Below are 7,187 nucleotides of genomic sequence, written 5' to 3' on the forward strand. Positions count from 1 at the left end.
CAGGGCAACTCGTGCTTTTTCTGGTAGTGATTAGACTGAAGGAGGTTCTAAGTTTGTTTCTTGGTAGTTTCCCTCCCAGCCAAACAAGAGCTTCAGTAAAGTCAGGCTGATGCACACTGTACCAGCATTCTGTTTACCTAAGTAGTGAGAAGCTGCAAGAAGCTGGATCTGGATACAAAAGAATTACCCAGATCCACCACTTTGCTGGTATATAAAATGCACAGCTATATAAGACAGATTTCAATTTTTTTTTTAAATTTTTAAAATGTTTATTTATTTTTGAAGGAGAGTCAGAGTGTGAGTGGGAAGGGGCAAAGAGGGGGAGACACAGAATCCAAAACAGGCTCCAGGCTCCGAGCTGTCAGCACAGAGCCCGACACGGGGCTTGAACCCATGGATCATGAGATCACGACCTGAGCTGAAGTCGCATGCTTAACCAATTGAGCCACCCGGGTGCCCCAAGATGGATTTCAATTTTAAAAGGGAAGCTTGTTAAAAAATAAGGGAAACTGGGGGCACCCAGGTGGCTCGGTCAGTAGAGCGTCTGACTGTTGATTTCGGCTCAGGTCATGATCCCAGGCTCATGGGATCGAGCCCCGGGGCGGGGGTGGGGGGCTCTGTGCTGAGCGTGGAGCCTGCTTAAGATTCTCTCTCTCCCTCTGCCCCTCTCCACCACTCAAGTGCGCTCTACAATAGATACATAAATAAACAAAAGTAAACTGTACATACTTAAAATAAGTTAGCCTACCCCAAGACACTGGGAAACCCAGCTTAACCAAGCTGATGAGAGGAAAATGCTGTGGGGGTGGGGGTGGGAGTGAAGCGGGGTGATGGGACGGCTACAATTACAGAAAAGTGAAACAATGACAGGGCCAGGGTGTGTGTGTGTGTGTGTGTGTGTGTGAGGGAAAGCATTATTTTGTCCATGTAAATGACTCTGAAATCCAGTACGATTTGCACTACTGTTTATTCTGAAGAAAGAACTCAGTCCCCTGACTAGAAGGAAATCAGAGAAGAGGAGCACCTAGTTGATGGTGACTGGACATACCTTCCTACCACAGCCTCCTCTGGGATGAAAGCCCTTCGGTATCAGGAACAGAGGCATCGTTAGCTCGGACACGTCACTCTCCAGCCCTCTGATGTGCTGGCACCAAGTCTGTAATAAAATCCTTGAACTTTAGGTCACAGTGAGGTCTCCATGGTTTTGGAGCTGTTATGAAATGTGACTCCAATAAATATAAATCAGAAGGTTAGGGAAATAACCCAAACTCTGCTTATTAGCTCTGTGGCCTGTGGCTTTTGTTAAGAACTCTCTCAATTAAATGTTGGGGCTCCTGAGGCGCTCAGTGGGTTAAGCATCTGACTCTTGATTTCAGCTCAGGTGATGATCTCACGGTTCGTGAGTTTGAGNGCAAAATAGCACATTACCATGGGTGAACCTTAAAATCATGCTCAAAGAAAGCAGATACAAAGACCACGTGTCCAATTCCATTTATGTGAAATGTGCAGAAAAGGCAAATCTACGGAGATAGAACGGAGATCGTGGTTGCCAGGGGCTGGGGGTGGGTGTGGTGGGTGACTGCATGTGGGTAGTAGGGATGCTTTGGAAGTGGTGGGAATGTTCCCAGGCTGGTTTGTGCGGATGGTGGCACAACTCCGTAAATTCACTAAAAATCACTGCACTGTCCATTTCAAGTGGGATCATTCTATGGTATGAAATTATAGGTCAATAAAGCTGTGAAAAGTTCACGTTGCCACACTTTGCCATCGGCAGCACGGTGGTGACTTTCTTTTGGGGCTCAGTGACATTGTAGCTGCTCACCCCCGGCCCTTTTAGCTACACACCTTTTGTTCTCTGACCACCACCTTGAATTGGTGAAATGGATATAGTATATACATAGTAAACGCACAGGGACCTGGAGCCTTTGGGGGAGGAGCAGGAATGGAGACACATCTCTGATGTCACTTAATGTTTGCGAATTTCCAGTGCCTCGGTGCCAGTATGTATAACTGCTGTTATCAGCTTACTGGACCGATAAGGTGAAGGCTGGAAAATGAAATTCATTCTGGCAGGTGCAGGCTGATTTGGGTTCTCTCGGAGTCTTAAATTCAGAGTTGAACAGGTTAATTGTCCACTTACTCTAGCCCTTCTCCATGTGGGGCTGGTTAGCTCTTAATTTTTAAAATGTTTGTTTATTTTTGAGAGAGAGGAGAGAGAGAGAGTGCGCGCAAGCGAGCAAGCAGGGGAGGGGTAGAGAAAGAGCGGGGGACAGAGGATCTGAAGCAGGCTCTGTGCTGACAGTGTGACTCCAGTAAAGAGCCCGATGTGGGACCTGAACTCACAAACCATGAGATCATGACTTGAGCTGAAGTCAGATGCTTAACTGATCCACCCAGGTGTCTCAGGGCTGGATCATTTTTTAAAGACTTATTTTGTTCAGGGAGATTTCAGGTTCACAGCAAAACTGAGAGGAGAGTGCAGAGGTTTCCCATATGGCCCCTTCCTGCCCCACATGCAGAGCCTCCCCAGTGTCAACGTGCAGTGCCACATCATCACCCAAAGTCCGGTGTACGCAAGGGTTCACTCTGAGCATTGTGCGGTCTGGGGGTTTGGACAGATGTATAAGGACATGCATCCATTATCATCAGGGCTGGATTTTTGAGTGTAAAACTACAGCGAGGGGCACCTGGGTGGCTCAGCTGGTAGAGCATCCAACTGTCAACTTCAACTCAGGTCATGATCTCATGGTTCGTGAGTTCGAGCCCTGCGTCGGGCCCCGCACCAACAACGCAGAGCCTGCTTGGGATTCTCTCTCTCCCTCTCTCTCTTCCCTGAGCGTTCTCTCTCTCTCAAAATAAGTAAACTTGAAAAATAGAATAAAAACTACAGGGAAACGTTGAGCATGCCTGGGACGGTAACATAGTATCTACAGAGTCATGATGTGTCTGATAGGCATGGTCGTCTTCACCCTCCTGGTCCCTTTTGGAGGTTTGCCAATGGATACAGCCAACCTGTTACGAATTTAGAAAGACTCCGGGGAAATTCTGACAGCCAAGTCCCGCTACGTTGCTCCATTGTTGCTATACACTGTTGCTTGGAGACCAAGTGCGATCTGTAGAAGCAATTTTGTTCTTCTTTACCTTGAAGTGATCTGTCAGGGGGCCTGGCTGCCAAGCCGATTTCCTATTCTTGTGCATAACGGTACAGCACATTGAAATAAAGAGATTTCTTAAAAACTTAGCATGGCTTAGCTGACGGTACACGATACACGCCAGAACCCATTTCATAACAAATTCAAGTGTTAGATAAGATAAGCGGTTTTAACCTTCTGGGGAACCTCGGCTTCAGTTAACCTCATCCTTAAACTAATCCAGTAGATGTGTACGTGGTGCTGCAGGCTTATCTCTTCTTAGTGATCTGAAATGTTTAGTAATAGCTGGAAGAATTTCTCTTTTACTTCTGTGGTTCTTGCTTCAAAACATCCTTGATTTTCATCTCATCAAGATGGCATCCGTGAGCACTTACTGAAATCATGGTTTTGGAGGTGCTCCTGATAACCAAGGGCCTCCTCCTGCTTCAGTTTTCAAGACTNGGGCTGCAAGCAAACCTCCCCCACCCTTGTCCTGGAGGGAGACACTGTCATTATTACCCCTTGGGAAGCAGATCCGCCCTTCGCCTGTAGGGGAGACACTACCTCAGTATTCCAAGGCTCCGTGCCACACAAACATCCTTGGAAAGGCACTCCGGAATCGGTCAATGGCTTTGTTCAAAGGGAAAAATGCAAGAGAATCCCACACCGCTGTCTCCATTCAGATGTCTGCTTAGGTGTCCCCTCTCTAAAATGGCCCCCCATGTCACCTGCTACCCCTGTCTGTTGTAAACTTCTTCCGCCTGTCATCCCTGTATCACTCGGGTTTAAAATAGTGCTTAGCACCTAAGTGCTCAATACTTACTAAATTAGTGAATGAATGAACGAATGGGCTGTCACTGGGTATCTCCTTTCTCCTAGGCATACTGAATGACAGTACCGTGTATCTCTGTACTTATTAACTTTTCCCAAACGAATTACTCCAGACACTCTGCTCAATAACAGGGTGCCCCTCAAAGCGCCCAGGAGTCCTTAATCACCCTACCTTCTGAAAGATCCTGCCAAGTTTGGGATCCAAGGCCGTGGTTCAAAGCAGAAGCCTCATTTCAGCCTTTCGGTAGCAACAGCACAGAAAGGAAAGGGCCAACTCTAGGACCCGTCTCTTTGGTGAAGTTCAAGACCCCAGTAACCACATGACCAGTGTGCCTAAGCCTGGAGAAATCTGAGTCCAGGCACAAGAGGCCTCAAGAACTAACCCACGATGGTACGGAAAACAGACCGCGGGCTCAAGAATTTCAAACAAGACAAGGGCATTTTTTCCCAAGGAAGAAGAGAGTGCTCCCCAACCAGGGGCTGGGAGATGCCATGCGCTGGTCCTGGACACACGGAAAGCAGGAGCCGGACGTACCCAAAACACTCATCACAGCCCCAGCCCCTTGTCCAAGAAAGACTGAATTCAGAAACAAGCTTCAAAAGACTAAGCTGATACGTGTCACCGAGAGCAAGGGGAACCAGAAGAACAAAGGGACGTGTGCCGATTACCGAGCTATCGCCTCTCAGCCCCTGAGCACACTTCTCCATGCCCACCTTGCCAGCTGCTCCGTTAGGCTCTGCCGGGAGGGGACACCAGAGGGACACTGGAGGAGAGAGAAGGCTGTGCTCTTGTCTACTGCAGCTCCCCTTAGTGCCTCCCCGGGAACGGCCCCACCCCCGGCCCTAGCAGTCGGCTCCAGGTCCTGATTCGTTCCTACACTGCAGGGCCAGCCTCATCACACCTGCTGGGCCATATCGGAACCATGAGATGGGATCAGAACTCTACCGAGAGATCTGGGCTGCAGCCCTGTGGGGACCCACCTACAATCTTCCAGGGTCAGACAGCCTCAGTCTCTTCCCACTGAGCCCTGGGGGTGGTGGCTGCTTCCAGCAGGTACCATCTCGGAGATACCTCCACGTTCCTTTGCCTGTTTTCAGTCTTCTAACACCAGGGTGACCAATTTCTTGTATTAAATGCACTGTTGAAATAACTGGGTTAAAAAAAATTTTTTAATTATTTGTGAAAGAGACAGAGCATGAGAGGGGGAGGGGCAGAGAGGGAGACACAGAATTGGAAGCAGCTCCAGGCTGTGAGCCATCAGCACAGAGCCCGATGTGGGGTTCGAACCCACGAACTGCGAGATCCCATGACCTGAGCTGAAGTCGGACGCTTAACCGACTGAGCCACCCAGGCGTCCCTAAAATAACTGTTCTGAGTTCTGCTTTACTACCAGGACTATGACGAAAGCAGGCGCTTTGACAATGACGACTGGAAAGAGGGCCACAGGATTTGTTCATAGGATGAAAACATTAATGACCTCGTTCCTAGTCAACCTCTTGGTAGCTGACTGCTAGAATTAGTGTCATGAAGCTCTGCTGATCATGGAGGGATTGATGCCATCCATGGTGGCAGTGTTCCTTCCTTACCCTGAGCTGTATTTTCCCTACGTATTTTATGGAATCTGTGAAGTGACAAGCAAGTACTTTATGTGTCATGGGACGCAAGCACAGGATCGTATGTTCTAGTTACAGCAGTCCCAATGCGTGAGTCTCACCTTGTAACACACCATACATTTGTCATCATATCGCAAGGAAGTGTGACCCGTGCCAGATGTCACCATGCTCTATTTTAAGTGTTTCCGAATGACAGGCATTTCCACATTACAACTGGTGAGAACGGGAAATTATTCACAGACATGTGAGGGAAGGAGACATTTAGTATGGTCCCGGGATCTGTTTCTGTCCCTCTGTGCTCCACAGAGCCTTCCCTGGCAATGTTTTCTGCACGTCCCCTGGGCAGGATCACCAAAGCACAGCTGGCCTCTTTGAGGGGGTTGGGGATATGCTGTTTAAGTCAGTCTCTCACACCTGAAAACAGACAGCAAACGTTCTTCTTACAAAAATAACTCAAGGGACAATGAGATGAGATGTGCCTCCTGAGGAAAGAGCACAGACTTGCCAAAGACACTGAACTTGAGTCCATTTAGACCTCTGGATCAAGATGAGAGTGGAAGGAAATAAAGAAGACGGAGGTCAGGTTCAACTGCCCCAAAATAGAAAATAGAAAAATCCAGGCAGTGAGAGATTTTATAGGTCAAATGGCCTCAATTTTTCAAGAGATAAATTATAAGAGAACAAAGGGACAGAGAGGAAAGCTACGAATTCAAAAAGATCCAAAAGATATATCAAGTTATGGCGGCGTCTGGCTGGCTCAGTTGGTAGAGTGTGCTACTCTTGAACTCGGGGTCACGAGTCCAATCCCCATGTTGGGCAGGGAGCCTACTTAAAAAAAGAAATGAAAAGAAAACAGATTCAAAAGATATATCAAGTTTTTAAAAACGAGCAAGGCCGGCCTACAATGTCTAGCGAGAAACACTGTGTGATAGAATGATACAGAAATACCAGTGGCTCCTGGGTAGCTCAGTCAGTTATGTGCTGCCTTTGGCTTATGTTCCAAGCATCCAGAAATCTCTTCAAGTCCCGGTTCATGTTTGCTGTGACTGAGAGTGTACAATGCTATACGTGGACAAATTCTGATGCCCTGGGTCATTTGGAAAATGGAGAAATACCACTGCAGCTGAGTGTACACTGGAAAGCATGAGCAGCACATCTGGATGTAAGTTCTGGAACTATCTGGCCTGTCTGCTGGTTTCGTCCAGAGGGAGGAAGCCATACTGCTTTGGAGAAATCAGGAAGTCACTGACATGACTTGGCAATGAGCAAATCTGGGAATCTGAATGAGTCTGAGACCCAACACAGAAATCTCCTCAAGTACTCACATTCACTTCAAGTTTGAAAACATGTGTGCACATTCCGTAGCCTCTATCCCTTATATTTGTGACGTTTCAACCATCTTAAAAGAGCTTTCCTATACCTCGTGTTATTTTGCCTCCAAAGCAATCCTCAGAAGCTGAAAACACAACTTCATCCCTCTGTTTTTTTTAAATAGTTTACTGTAAAGTTGGTTTCCATATAACACCCAGTGCTCATCCCCACAAGTGCCCTCCTCCATGTCCATCACCCCCCTTCCCCTCTCCCCCACCCCCATCAGCCCTCAGTTTGTTC

At 47.7% G+C, this 7,187-nt stretch overlaps 1 protein-coding gene across 7 annotated transcripts in view; it reads right to left on the reverse strand.

Annotated features, from left to right (window-relative positions):
• Positions 1 to 7,187, reverse strand: part of EGFL6 (EGF like domain multiple 6) — a 117,294-nt gene that overhangs the window by 95,237 nt on the left and 14,870 nt on the right. For 4 of the 7 annotated variants that reach the window (XM_077780999.1, XM_077781001.1, XM_077781000.1 and 1 more), the window contains exons 2-3: positions 4,944 to 5,113; positions 1,049 to 1,156 (exon numbers count right to left, since the gene is read on the reverse strand). The exons of 1 other annotated variant lie outside the window; for it this stretch is intronic. The gene's annotated coding sequence lies outside the window, so the exon portion shown is untranslated. The remainder of the gene's footprint in view (positions 1 to 1,048; positions 1,157 to 4,943; positions 5,114 to 7,187) is intronic. 2 more of the 7 variants (XM_077780996.1, XM_077780998.1) reach the window with 2 other exon arrangements.

Source organism: Crocuta crocuta, unplaced genomic scaffold, assembly GCF_008692635.1.
Source record: "Crocuta crocuta isolate KB4526 unplaced genomic scaffold, BGI_CrCroc_1.0 scaffold2174, whole genome shotgun sequence".
In the NCBI taxonomy this organism is placed as follows: Eukaryota; Metazoa; Chordata; class Mammalia; order Carnivora; family Hyaenidae; genus Crocuta; species Crocuta crocuta.